Source organism: Astyanax mexicanus, chromosome 19 (genome assembly GCF_023375975.1).
Source record: "Astyanax mexicanus isolate ESR-SI-001 chromosome 19, AstMex3_surface, whole genome shotgun sequence".
Classification (NCBI taxonomy): Eukaryota; Metazoa; Chordata; class Actinopteri; order Characiformes; family Acestrorhamphidae; genus Astyanax; species Astyanax mexicanus.
This window is the reverse complement of record NC_064426.1, coordinates 4,723,140-4,735,965: the sequence shown is the minus strand read 5'-3', so window position 1 is coordinate 4,735,965 and position 12,826 is coordinate 4,723,140. Positions and strand designations below refer to the sequence as shown.

The following is a 12,826-nucleotide window of genomic DNA, read 5'->3' as shown; positions in this document are numbered from 1 at the left end:
GAGCCACGGTATCCAGGGTAATGTCAGCATACCACCAAGAAGAAGGAGCAACCACATCCAACAGGATTAACTGTGGATGCTGTAAGAGGAAGCTGTCTGAAAGGGATGTTCGGGTGCTAACCCGGATTGTATCCAAAAAAAACATAAAACCACGGCTGATCAAATCACAGCTCCACTCTCCTGTTTCCACCAGAACTGTCCGTCACCACAATCAATTATTGTGGTCTAAAACCAGGTGTTTCAGTTTCATTATCCAACCCCTGTATGTTTCATAATTAAACATCAATAATATTACATATTACTGGTTAATAAATGTTTAATTTTGTATAAAAATAATTATTATGACTAAAACTAAATCAAAATTATTTGTGGTCAAAATATAATAACTCTGCTCCACAAGAACCTCAAACAGAGCCAGAGGGACCCGGAGAGACTCTTTCGCCAGGGTGCCAAAGACGTGTCTGCCTGGTTCTTTGTTCCTAACAGATGCTTTACCAAACCTGCCTTAAATTAGCCAAGCCTGCCTTCCACTAAAGCATTCCCTGCACTCAGAGCGCAGCTTATGTAAGATTACAGGACTTGGACTGAATTATGGAAAGCTCTAAGCAAGTGGGCCCAACGTCTGATTACATCCTCCGCCGGATCCGTCCTTACGTAACGCTGCAAGGAGCGAAGCCACAAAGGTACGCGTCTCTAAACCCACTGCTTTTAGTTCTGGGAGCGAAACACTGTGAGTAACGCTCTGAGGAACTCTGAGGAACTGTTCAATCAGCCCTGCTACAGCTACAGCTAGCGATGGATGGAAGCTAACAGGCTTCAATTAAGGTGACGGTGTTTGGGATTTGCTTAATGGGATAATTCGCCTAGGACACCTATCCAGTTACATCAGGGATATTAGCTATCAACTAAAAGCTTCTGAGTTATGCATTTTTTATATGCAAGTTTTCCCCCATTTAGCTCTAAATATTAAAAAGATGTCCTAAAATGTTAAACTGTATTTATCTTAGCATAGCACAGCGTTTCTCAACCCTCCTACAGGCCTGTCACGATAAGATTTTTTTTTTGTGGACGATATATCGTCCCAGAAATTATTGCGATACACAATATTTTTGTAACTTTTTAACTATTAAATGCCAAAAAAAGCAATTATACAATTTTTTAATTCATCATTTATTATAATTAGTTTGGGAATGATATACTTATTTCTTCACCTACTTTAGTCCACACTGTGTGTATGGAGTCAAATGTATTTAAGCTTGAGTATTGCTCACTTTTATATATGTAAACAAATATAGACAATCACAATAGACGATTATATCACTATTATCAAAAAAGATTGAGCTCATGTTCACTTATCATAAGATAAATCAATATTGCAATTATTGTGACAGCCCTACCCTCCTGTTTCCGGGTCACATTGACCTTCTGGTGCATGTTTAACTATCCAAAAGATGTCTGAAACCAAAAAAATCCTAACAAGCAGTGTGAATATTAATTACTAACTCATGTGCAATGGTGTTCCAAAACTAACAATATAATGCGTAATCAAAACGAGCAGGGTTAATACCGGTAAACAGTAGCCAGACAGAGAAAACATACACAGGGGTCATACACAAGAAGACAATAGCAAAGGGCAGGCAAAAAATCAGAATTAAGGGCCGTAACGAACACCGGAATAGTGCTTGATAAAGTGGATAAACCAGACAACATTCAGCAAGGTGTGAGTGAAATGAGGGTCTATATATATATACTGGTGTGAACAGGTGAATTCAATATTCAGGTGATTAACTTCTTAAAAGTGTGGTGCTAGTTACAGATGTTTCCTGAATAAACAGTAAAACACTTTTGTAGGTCACTCTGGATAACAGCTTTTCCTAAATTGCTTTAACGTAAATGTAAAAATTTATCTGATATATTCATCACACTTTATTCAAGAGAAATTCACTGTAATAGTGTTTTTTTCACTGTGTTATGCTGTATTTTGACAGTATTTGAGATTTACTTGATGTGACAACTTGCCTAGGACACCTATCCAGTTACATCAAGGATATTAGCTATCAACTAAAACTTTTTGAATTATGCATTTTTCATATGCATAATCAAGTTTGCCCTATTAAGTTTTAAATATTAAAAAGATGTCCTAAAACATGTCAGGAACAGCAATGCTGTTTCCGGGTCACATTGACCTGATGCATGTTTGAGTGTGAGTGTAAGTGGAATGAGGGTGTATATATACTGGTGTGAACAGGTGAATTCAATATTCAGGTGATTGACTTCTTGAAAGTGTTGCGCTAGTTACAGATGTTTCCTGAATAAACAGTAAAACACTTTTTTAAGTCACTCTGGATAACAGCTTCTGCTCAATTGCTTTAATATAAATGTAAAAATGTATCTGATATATTCATCACGCTTTATTCGAGATAAATTCTCTGTAACAGTGTTTTTTCATGCCGTGTTGCTTTAATTTGACAGTGCTGCTCTCTCTCTGCATGATCACCCAAACCTGTGGGCAGTCTCTCCCCTGTGGAGTTTGTTTTTACCCGTTAAGCTCTGGAAGATTTGTACAGTAAGCCTGGATGTTCTTTAAGGCGTGAGAGGAAACGTGAAGTGAAGCGCTCTGTTTTCTTTTCACGATGCTGCAGATCAATCGTACCGCGGGGGGTTTGTTTGTGGATCTGTTCGGAGGGGTCTGAGATGATTCGCTGTGTTCAAAGGCCAAAACACTCCGACTCGTTCCACTGTGAACAGTTCTGACTCACAAATTTCCCTCTCAAACAAATCAATACGCTTATACGCCACAAGTCATGGGACAGGAGCTATAAGCTTCTGCGCTAGTTCTAGCAGGAAACTCCAGTGCTCGTCACTCGTGTCTCAACCAATCACCAGCTTCCACCTGTTTTTATAAGAACCTCCCCTTACACACAATTCTTGGCTTACAGTTTAAAGTTAAATTAATTAAATTTGATTTATTAAGTCTGAGTTAAGTTTTGCCATTGGCAGCTTTTTCTATTGGCTTCTGGCACCACCTATTTGCATACTGTGTGTTCTCCAGTTTCTAACAGACACTCACCATCAGTGTGTAGTCATTCTCCCCCGGCTACCGTAGGTAAACTCATAGATTATTATGTTAAACAATCTGGTAACAAATAACAGTATTTATATTTAAATTACAGTAACACACATTATAAAAGAGTAAAGTAATAAGTCTCAGCTAATTGTTAATTGACATTAAATAATACATTATTATACAATGCTAAATTTAATTGCTTAAGAGTGGTATAGTGAATAGTAATGAAATAAGAGATTAGTTAAAAATTTGTAATCAAGTGTAATTAAACAATAATACACAAGAGGGAGTGCTATAATGTAATAAACGTAATTGCGATTATACCACTGTTTCATTATATCTGTTTATTGAAAGATTTTGAGTTAAAGAGGACGAGAAAATTGGATCCATTTGGTTATTAACACTCCGCGAGTTTAAATAGTTCCAACAGCTGTGCTGTTTGGCTTGTAAGCGCTGCATCGTTGCTAGGTTACCTGTACGTGGCGGAGTATTACATGGAGAGCTTCGGTTTGCAGTGCATTACCAGCTGATAATGGCACTCATAGAACACCTCTTAGCCAATCACACTGCAGCGTCGGAACTAACTGTGGTAAAATAACTAATAATTTCTCCCTTAACACTGCTCCAACAGATTCTTTTAAATAAACCCTATAGTTAGCCCAACAAGCCTGCAACCATTTCAACTTATTTAAAGCTTTTTTTAATCTTGATGGATTAACTCAAAGCACAGAAACACTCATTTACTTCCCAGAATGAGAAATCCTAAAATTAACTCCTCGGGTTATGTTTAAAACTCCAATCAGCGGCGGAACATCCAAAAACAACCAAAAAAAAACTGAGAACCCTTAAGAGCTGATTCTCTGTCTGTTTTTTTTTTTTTTTTTTTTTTTTTTAGAGACTCTTTCCTGTTCGCTGGAATTAAAGCTCACACACAGACAGATCCGATCATCGCTCAGAATTAAATTATACAGATACAGATTTTAACGAGGCGTTCTTCCAGCAATCAGACAGATACACTTGTCAAAGTCTCGGACGCAAATGACAACATGATAACACAGCCGCACTGTGTCTGTTTCTGAGCCTGAAAGAGGGAAAAGGAGGGGGGGGCGTATAAATGACTCTGCCGGCAGCAATTAAAGGGGAAATGCGATATCTCGTCTCAGAGCAACAAATGAGAGGCAGTAATGGACAAACAGCTCCCTCTTATCGCCGCTCTCCAACACGGGCACGGGAAGCATTATTAGCCTGGAAACAGACTCGAGTTTAACTCATTAAAAACCTGCGCTTTCACTGGCTGGAGCTGAGATCAGGTCTGGAAGTCTGAGCTGCACTGTAAAAAAAAAATTTAATCACTCCAACTTAAAATCAGTATATTTCTTTAAGTCAGTACAACTTTACGGCTCATTTGTTCTCTGCACTTACGAAATTAAGTTGACCTAACAAGTCTTAAATGTTAGCTAAACTTAAAGCAGCACTAGGTAGGATTTCCTTGATTTTTGATCTTTTTAAAGAAGTAAAATTACAGCTTGAAACTCACTGCAGCGCTGCATTGAGGTGTAATAGGAGGAATAGCGGTGCTCTCGTGTCTGTGCTGGAGCTCCTCTGAGCTCAAACCAGACTCTGTAAGTTTTCCGAGGCGGCCGCAACTAACGCTCGTGAGAACTGCGACCTGCTTTCCGACCTTTAGTTCTATGTTATATTATCACTCAACTTGATAATATAAGTCCAAAATCACTTTTTAGATGGGTTTAGGGTTTGAGTTCTGGTCCAGAGGTGAGATGCAGTAGACTACAGCAGTGGTTTCCAAACTTGGTCTTGGTCAGGACCATTAACGTTACCCTGCACTTTCCTGAGGGTCCTCAGTTTGATACACTCACGTTACCTCAGTAAGGACTTGTTAATGTGGTAATTAGACGGGTCAGATGTGCTACAAGCAGAAAAGATCAAGATTCATTTTCACCATTGGTGCGATTCCTTTGGGCAGGTGTGAATACAGTAATTGCACCCAGATGGGACAGGGCTCCAGACTACTTATTTTCACAACCATCCCAGAACCATTACAAAGCATTACATCAGCTGTATCAAACGGAAAATCATATATGTATATATATTAGGGCTGTCAACTTTAAAGTATTAACACGTGATTAATTTGGAATCAGTAATGCATTTTAATTTATAAATGCAGATTAATTACATCACAAAGTTTGACCCAACTTCTGCCCAAAACGCAGTTTTTTTTCTGAAGCGGTTCGCATGTGGTGAGAACGTGACCTGGTCTCCATCCGACCCAGCTATTAAATATATTTCTTTTAACATCTGAGCTGAACAAACACTGTCTTTGCTGCTCCATGCTGTTTACACATGCAGTGCTCACAGCCATGCTGCACGAAAAAAAAAAGTGTCTTAAGAAGAAAAAGTGTGATAAATCGCAGTAAATCACAGAATATTTTTGTGTAGAACACACATTCTCCATCCAGAAAGCCTCCTTAAAAGAGCTACAGTGATCTCAATCATTGTTCTATTTTAATCGACCCTGGGACGGTGTTAGTCTGGAGACCTGATGAAGGTCAAAACAACTGCAACTGGCAACCCCTGACAGAAGGTGGTCTTGGGCTGGTCTTAAATTAACTTTTCACTTTTTGGTTTTGGCCCAGAAAACTTTAGTTTGAACCCACTTAGAACAGCAAAAGGACACAAACTATTATGGCATAGATCCTCATTCTGACCTGTGTATTGTGAGTATCATTCAAAAAATGAAATTATTAGACCATTTTACGTATTATATACTGATAAAGGATGTATAGATTGGGAAACAGCACATGATGAAACATGATGCACCCACCACCATGCTTTACATCCTCTTGGGCTGGTGTTTGTTTTTTTGGCTGGTAAACTCCAAAAACATCTAGCTTTAACTTTAACAGTAAACAAATCTCTCAGGCTTTACTCCTCACTTTGCTAATTAGTGTTCTCTAAAATAAAAGTGTTACCCTAACATAAAAACATAAAAAGCATAAATCCCAAATAAGTTAAACACACCACTGTACTCACAGTTATTCTCTTCCACACTGCTCTGTCATAAAAATAGGTCTGCGGTATTCCAGTTCATTTTAGGGCAGCCTCGCGTGATGTACCAGCACAAACTGGCCTCTTTTTTAATGACTCTCTAACTAAATGGAACACAAGAATCCCTCAATCTACTCAATGAATAAACAGGCTTTCAGGATCACACCTCAAAGCTGAACTTTAAGCGTCTCATTTTCCATTATTACGTCCTGTGTTGAGATATCACTTGACATTTTCCACAAACAAAGAGTCTGACATGTAGATGCAGCGTCCTGTCAAGCAAACAGCCCCCTGACACTGTACACAGGATTTTATCACCTGAAGACAGAGAAAGACGAGTTCGCTTAGAATATTTTTTTTTTATGGGTATTTAATTAAATATAAGACTTTGTTCTTGTTTTATTTATTTATTCATATATTTTTTTTATTTCTGTTTTTATTATTTTATTTTGTTTAACTTTTACTTTACTTAGCTCATTTATTTATCTAATACAATTTTTTTTATTGATACCTATATTTTAATTTGTCTTATTGTTTCTAGTGTTTTGTTTTGTCCTATAGTTAGCTATAGGACAAAACAAAACACTAGAAACAATAAGTTCCAGCTGTTGTTGTTTTTAAAGTGCTCTATAAATAAAGTTGAGTTGTGTTGAGTTGAGTTGAGTTGAGTTGAGTTGAGTTGAGTTGAGTTGAGTTGAGAAACTGACCACTCCAAAATGTTGGGTCATAGTTTACTAAGGAACAATTTTCATAAGCCATATCATCACTGTCATGCAAAATCCTTTTTCCATAATGTACTATAAGTCTAGCTGTTGTTGTTTTTTTCACATTGTGTCTAAATTTCATGGTGAAAGAAACAATAAAAATGCTCAAAAATGGCTTGAAAGGCTGGAAATCACAAAGTTTTTTCCTTCTTCTGTAAGATTTTGGAGATACAAAGTACAGTATGTAACAGCATTGATATACTACTGTCCAGACTATGTTACCCAGAAAGCACCAGACATCATCACACATCACACACTCACATGATCACATGATCACTCCAGAAATGCACTCCAAAAAGCTGATCACCTGAGTACTGAACACCTGGGGACTCAATATAAAAGACCATTCAGAACTAACACTCTTCCCTGAGTATTGTTTGGTTCATCTTGCCTTAAAACGCATTACTTCTCTGTCCTCCGCTCTTGTTTTTGACATTTTTCAGAGATTCTTCACCTATCCTTTGTTATTGATTGCCTGTGTTTGAAAACTGGACTGTAAGTCACTTTTTGGGTATGTTATTTCCTGTTAGCCCCTTTAATACTTCCTGTTAACTCTTGTAATACTCATTTTTATAATAAAAATCTAACACTAACAACTGCCAACAAAAGCTGTTCATGATTAAACCAACATAAATCAATTATATGCAAATGCATTAGCAGTACAAAAGGTAAGAAAGACAAAAAAAAGAGAAAAAAAAACCCTACACTTAAGAGGAGTGGCATCATCATTGGCAGAACACTTTTTTCTGTATACAAGTAAAAATAGATTATATAGTTACAAATTATATTTCAAATCAGTTTTAATTGGTCCAGAAACTTCATTTTAAGACCTCACATATATTGTAAATAAAGCTAGTCCGGAAATACTGCATAATTTGTGCTCTACTACAATAACTGTCTAATTATATATTATATAGGCTAATATGAAGACAAATTCTAAATCAGTGTTGAACAAAACCTAAATATATTATATCTGCTTATCTGAGTCTTCCAGCTCACGGTATAAAAAAAGACCAAAAGCATTAATAGCATACAAATAATGCATAAAATATATATTAATTGTATAAAATTGTTGGTATTGGACACTAAATAGGACATTAAATATCAGGAAACAAGCATACGCTATACGTCCAAATGTGTGTTGACACCCCTTTTAATAATAATAATATTGCATGCAAAAATAACCTTTAAATTGCATCCATTGCTAATGTTGAAGTGCAAAGTCACATACACACACACAGCTTTCACATCCTTGCTAATGTTATGGACAGCACTGATCAGTAGAATTGCGTTCTCTGGAATGATGGCGCTCCATCCAATATTGGAAATATTGGGATATGATTTGGGGAGTTTGGGAGATAGTGGTCACTGAATGCAATCAAATCCTCACAGCAATGTTGCAAAATCCTGCAGATATCCTTCTCTGGACAGTAGAGAGAGATACTACACAAAAAAGCAGGATAAACTACTTTTAAACTACTGTTATCTCTTGAGAAAGAAAAAAAAAAAAGAAAGAAACAATAAAAAAAAAAACGGTTCTCAACAAACTTTAGTCCATATAGTTCAACTTTATCTAAGCTAAGCACTGATGCATATCTAATATCATCGCCAAATTAGCATGATGTCATTTCTATCACTCTGGCAACTCCAGGGATAAGCGAACCCCTCCCCAGTCTCCAAAAACACTCCGCCTGAAAGCTGGGGCGGCCATTTCTCATTCAAAATAGCACTCTATCATTTAAGAGTTCAGCAGCAGAGTCCCGAGATACAAAGAGAAGGAACACATTAAGTGCTCTTCCCTCCTAAAAGGGGTGAAAAGGGGACGGTGGGAGACGGGGGGTCAGCATGCAAAGTTAATAGCAAGTCTATGCAGTCTATTATAGTTACGTATTCCTCATCTCTCAGGCTGCTTTACACCTTCATACCAGCACCAATCCAATATTACAGCTTTCAAGCACTTCCTGAATGCTTACTTTTATAGCCATGTTTATAATGCCTTATGAATGCATTATAATGTGTTATGAATATGTTTATAGAGTCTTATAGAGATGACATTCATAGAACGTGTTACAGTTACTGGTAACACTTTCTATGAATGTCATCTTTATTAGACTCTATAACTACATTCATAATATATTATAATGCATTCATAAGGCATTATAAACATGGCTATAAATGTTTATAAAAATGCATAACCCACTACAGCCACGTTTATTAAGCATTATGGCTTGTGATAATAATATATTATAAGCTGTGCTTATGATATACATGTTAAAATCTATCGTTAATAATCTAGTCCCACAATGGAAGTCTGACACTTTACTTAGAGCGCACAAAGACCTGTTATAATACATTATAATTGACTATAACTAATATTATATTCAAGACAAGTATAATTCATGAGTGGTTAAAAATATATTTATAGGATTACTAAGAGTGTGTTTATAAGTTGGAAGCTTTTTTAGTCATGATACATAAAGTCTACAAGCTGGGACTGAGTTTCTTGGTATTGACGTATAACGTTATAAACACAGCTATTAATGCATTATAATCACAGTTCATGATGCACAATAAACATGGCTATGATGAATTATAGAGTTTTATAAATATGTATAGCCATGTTTATAATGCCTTATGAATGCATTATAATGTGTTATAAATATGTTTATAGAGGCTTATAGAGATGACATTCATAGAAAGTGTTACCAAGTTACTTTATTTCAGTAATTCAGTTTAAATTGATTATGGTTTACAGCCAATAAAAACCCAAAAATCAGTGTCTCAGAAATTTAGAATATTATATAAGACCAATTGGTACTTTTATAAGTGTGGGCAGTGCGCCAACACAACACCTGCTGGAAAATGAAATCCGCACCTCCATAAAAGTTGTCAGTAGCAGAGGGAAGCATGAGGTGCTGCTGTAAGATTTTGTGGGAAAACAAACTTAAATGTTCCTTAAGTATATTTAAAATAGTTCCATTTTAGTACAGTTAAAGCAGCAATAGGGAGGATTTCCTTGATTTTTGATTTTTCTAAAGTAGTAAAATTACAGCTTGAAACTCACTGCAGCGCTGCATTGAGGTGTAATAGGAGGAATAGCGGTGCTCTCGTGTCTGTGCCGGAGCTCCTCTGAGCTCAAACCAGACTCTGTAAGTTTTCCGAGGCGGCCGCGACCAACGCTCACGAGAACTGCGACCTGCTTTCCGACCTTTAGTTCTAACAGTTCTAAAAGGACTACTGGTTCATTCTTTACAAACTAACATACAGACACTCTGGCAGAAGGTGGAAGCCCACGATAACAAAATCTCGAGCGCAAAATCTAGTGGTGCTTTAAGTACACTTAGCACAATTAAAGTAAGACATTTGTACTATTTTTATACAATTAAAGTGTAATAAGTACAAAAAAGACGTTCTTTAAAATATAGTGATTAATAATATGGCTACAAGTACACTTATGGTGCACTATAGCATAATCTACTAAGCATTAATCTATTTTTTTCCACTAGGGAATATCAAGGCACAATTAAGTATATTAGAAATAACAGTTAATTTTTCAATGAATTGCCAGGAACTACCAATAAAACCATCCTCCTATCTCTAACTGACAACATACTAGTATCAAATACAGATTGTTACACTGGCAAAGTCTAATATAACCCAGACGTCTCAGGAAAAACAAACATTTTAGTCTGCCTCCACTTTCAATCTCTACTGACTAATGGATTTGCTTTCCGATAAATCACTGACGGTGTTCTCTTCAAAGCGTGGAGGTCTGCCGCCTGAAAGGAGAACCTAATCAAAACAGAACAGGAACAGCAGCGCTGAGAGACGGCAATAAGCCGCTCTGTGCTAATATTATTTCTTCAATAATTTCCAGCCGGATGAAAAAAATCGAAGAACAAGTCAATGATAACATAATCTGTAATAATAATCTGCTATCCGGCGCAGCACGATCCACCAAGTGTTTTTCTTGAAATGATTCAGTCCATTGGGTTTATGAGCTTACTGGCTGCCACAATATATTTCTAATATACTCCAGACGAAGCGCTTCACACACCGGAATGTATTTTCAATACGTTTCATTTTCACAGGAGGGTGTTTCTCCGCCATGCGCTCGATACGTATTGTGTCTGAGGGCCTTTTTTTTCATAGCTTATTAGCTTAGCTCCTGAGATCTGCCTGCATCAAGCGACGATCACGCGTCCACAAGATCAAGTCCACTGTATCGTGCAGAAGCTCTGTGTTGAGTCAATAGCCCTGACAAGAGTCACTCAGACCTCAGAACAGAAACTGCCCACAGACGTGGCCCTGCATTGACTCTGGTTAGGTGGGAGGCGACGGTTTGGCTATAAAACACACATGACATGACCATGTGAGCGCTTCGCTAATGGGGGCTGAAATAAGTGCAACCTGTCTGCTAGGCCTGTTATTAACTATCCAGAAAGGCCAGCCAATCAGGAAGGGTATCACTAAGAGATTCTATTTCAGTAATTCAGTTCAAAATGTGAAGCTCATATATTATATAGATGTATTAAACACACAGAGTGAGCTATTATAAGCCTTTATGTCTTTTATTGTTGATGATTATTGATTATGGCTTACAGACAATGAAAACCCAAAAATCATTGTCTCAGAAAATTAGAATATTATACAGTATAAGACCAATTGGTACTTTTGTACAGCAGTGTGGGCAGTGTGCTGGAAGTCCTGCTGGAAATTGAAATCTGCATCAACAAAACGTTGTCTGCATATATATAAAACTCTGGAAATAAATAAGAGACAACTTAAAAATGATGAGTTTCTTTAATTTTACCAAATTGAAAACCTCTGGAATATAATCAAGAGGAAGATGGATGATCACAAGCCATCAAACCAAGCTGAACTGCTTGAATTTTTGCACCAGGAGTAAAGCAGCATAAAGTTATCCAAAAGCAGTGTGTAAGACTGGTGGAGGAGAACATGCCAATATTTGTTTTTAGCAAGAATGCTAATATTTTGGTCTTGACTGCCATTTAAATAGGATAGCAATGCAGTTCAGCCAGTCAGAAGTGATATTATTTGAACAGAATTCCCAAGTAATCAATACAATTAAGTAGTTTGTGATGTACCAAAAAACGAATACCTTTACATACATCCACCAAATGTTCGGCCTTGACCGCCCTTTAAATGACAAGGAAGGCAATCAGAATGGCTCGGATGTCTTTTAAACATATAAAATGCCCTGAATAGGGCTGTCACAATAATTGCAATATCGATTTATCGTACAATAAATGAACATGACCTCAATCATTTTTGATAATCATGATATCGTCTATTGTGGTAATTGGTATGTTTATTTACATATGTATAACAGTGAACAGTATTTTAGCCAGCCATGCCTCAATAACTGGGACTCCAAACACATAGGTAAAGAAATACGTTTATAATTACCTAACTAATTATGATAAATGATCATTTAAATTTTTGCAGTCTTTAAAAAGTGTATAATTGCTTTTTTATGCTTTTCTGTTATCATTATGTCAGTGGTAGTGCTGTGCGATATGACGATAAATATCGTCTCTATCGTTTCTACAGTAATTTCATCAGTTATTCATGCAAATATATAAAGTAGGCTATGATGAAATGTATTGGCGTGGTCACTTTGCATAAACTCGGTTTATATAAGTGATAATAAAGTAATCTTATCAAAAAAAGCTTCATAATGTGGTTTTGCGACGTGACGCTGCTTTATGTTATTAAACTCACGAGAGCTGAACAATGGAGACGCATTGTTCTTTTGAAAAAAAAATAAAATACTGCATCTACCTCATCTGTTTTCATTTGATACATATATATATATATATATATTGCTGCACTAAAAGTTATTAATTCTCATTTGTGAAAGTTTGGTTTAATGTCACTTTGAAATAAAGATGGAAAAAAGTAAGCA

At 36.6% G+C, this 12,826-nt stretch overlaps 1 protein-coding gene and 1 long non-coding RNA gene across 2 annotated transcripts in view; one reads left to right on the top strand and one right to left on the bottom strand.

Annotated features, from left to right (window-relative positions):
• LOC125784385 (uncharacterized) overlaps nucleotides 1-167 on the top strand; it is a 247,625-nt gene extending 247,458 nt beyond the window's left edge. The window contains exon 3 of the long non-coding RNA XR_007427168.1: nucleotides 104-167. This is a non-coding gene — a long non-coding RNA (uncharacterized LOC125784385). The remainder of the gene's footprint in view (nucleotides 1-103) is intronic.
• The window catches only part of grin2aa (glutamate receptor, ionotropic, N-methyl D-aspartate 2A, a), a 255,009-nt gene that overhangs the window by 230,929 nt on the left and 11,254 nt on the right, over nucleotides 1-12,826 (bottom strand). The gene's annotated exons all lie outside the window — the stretch shown is intronic.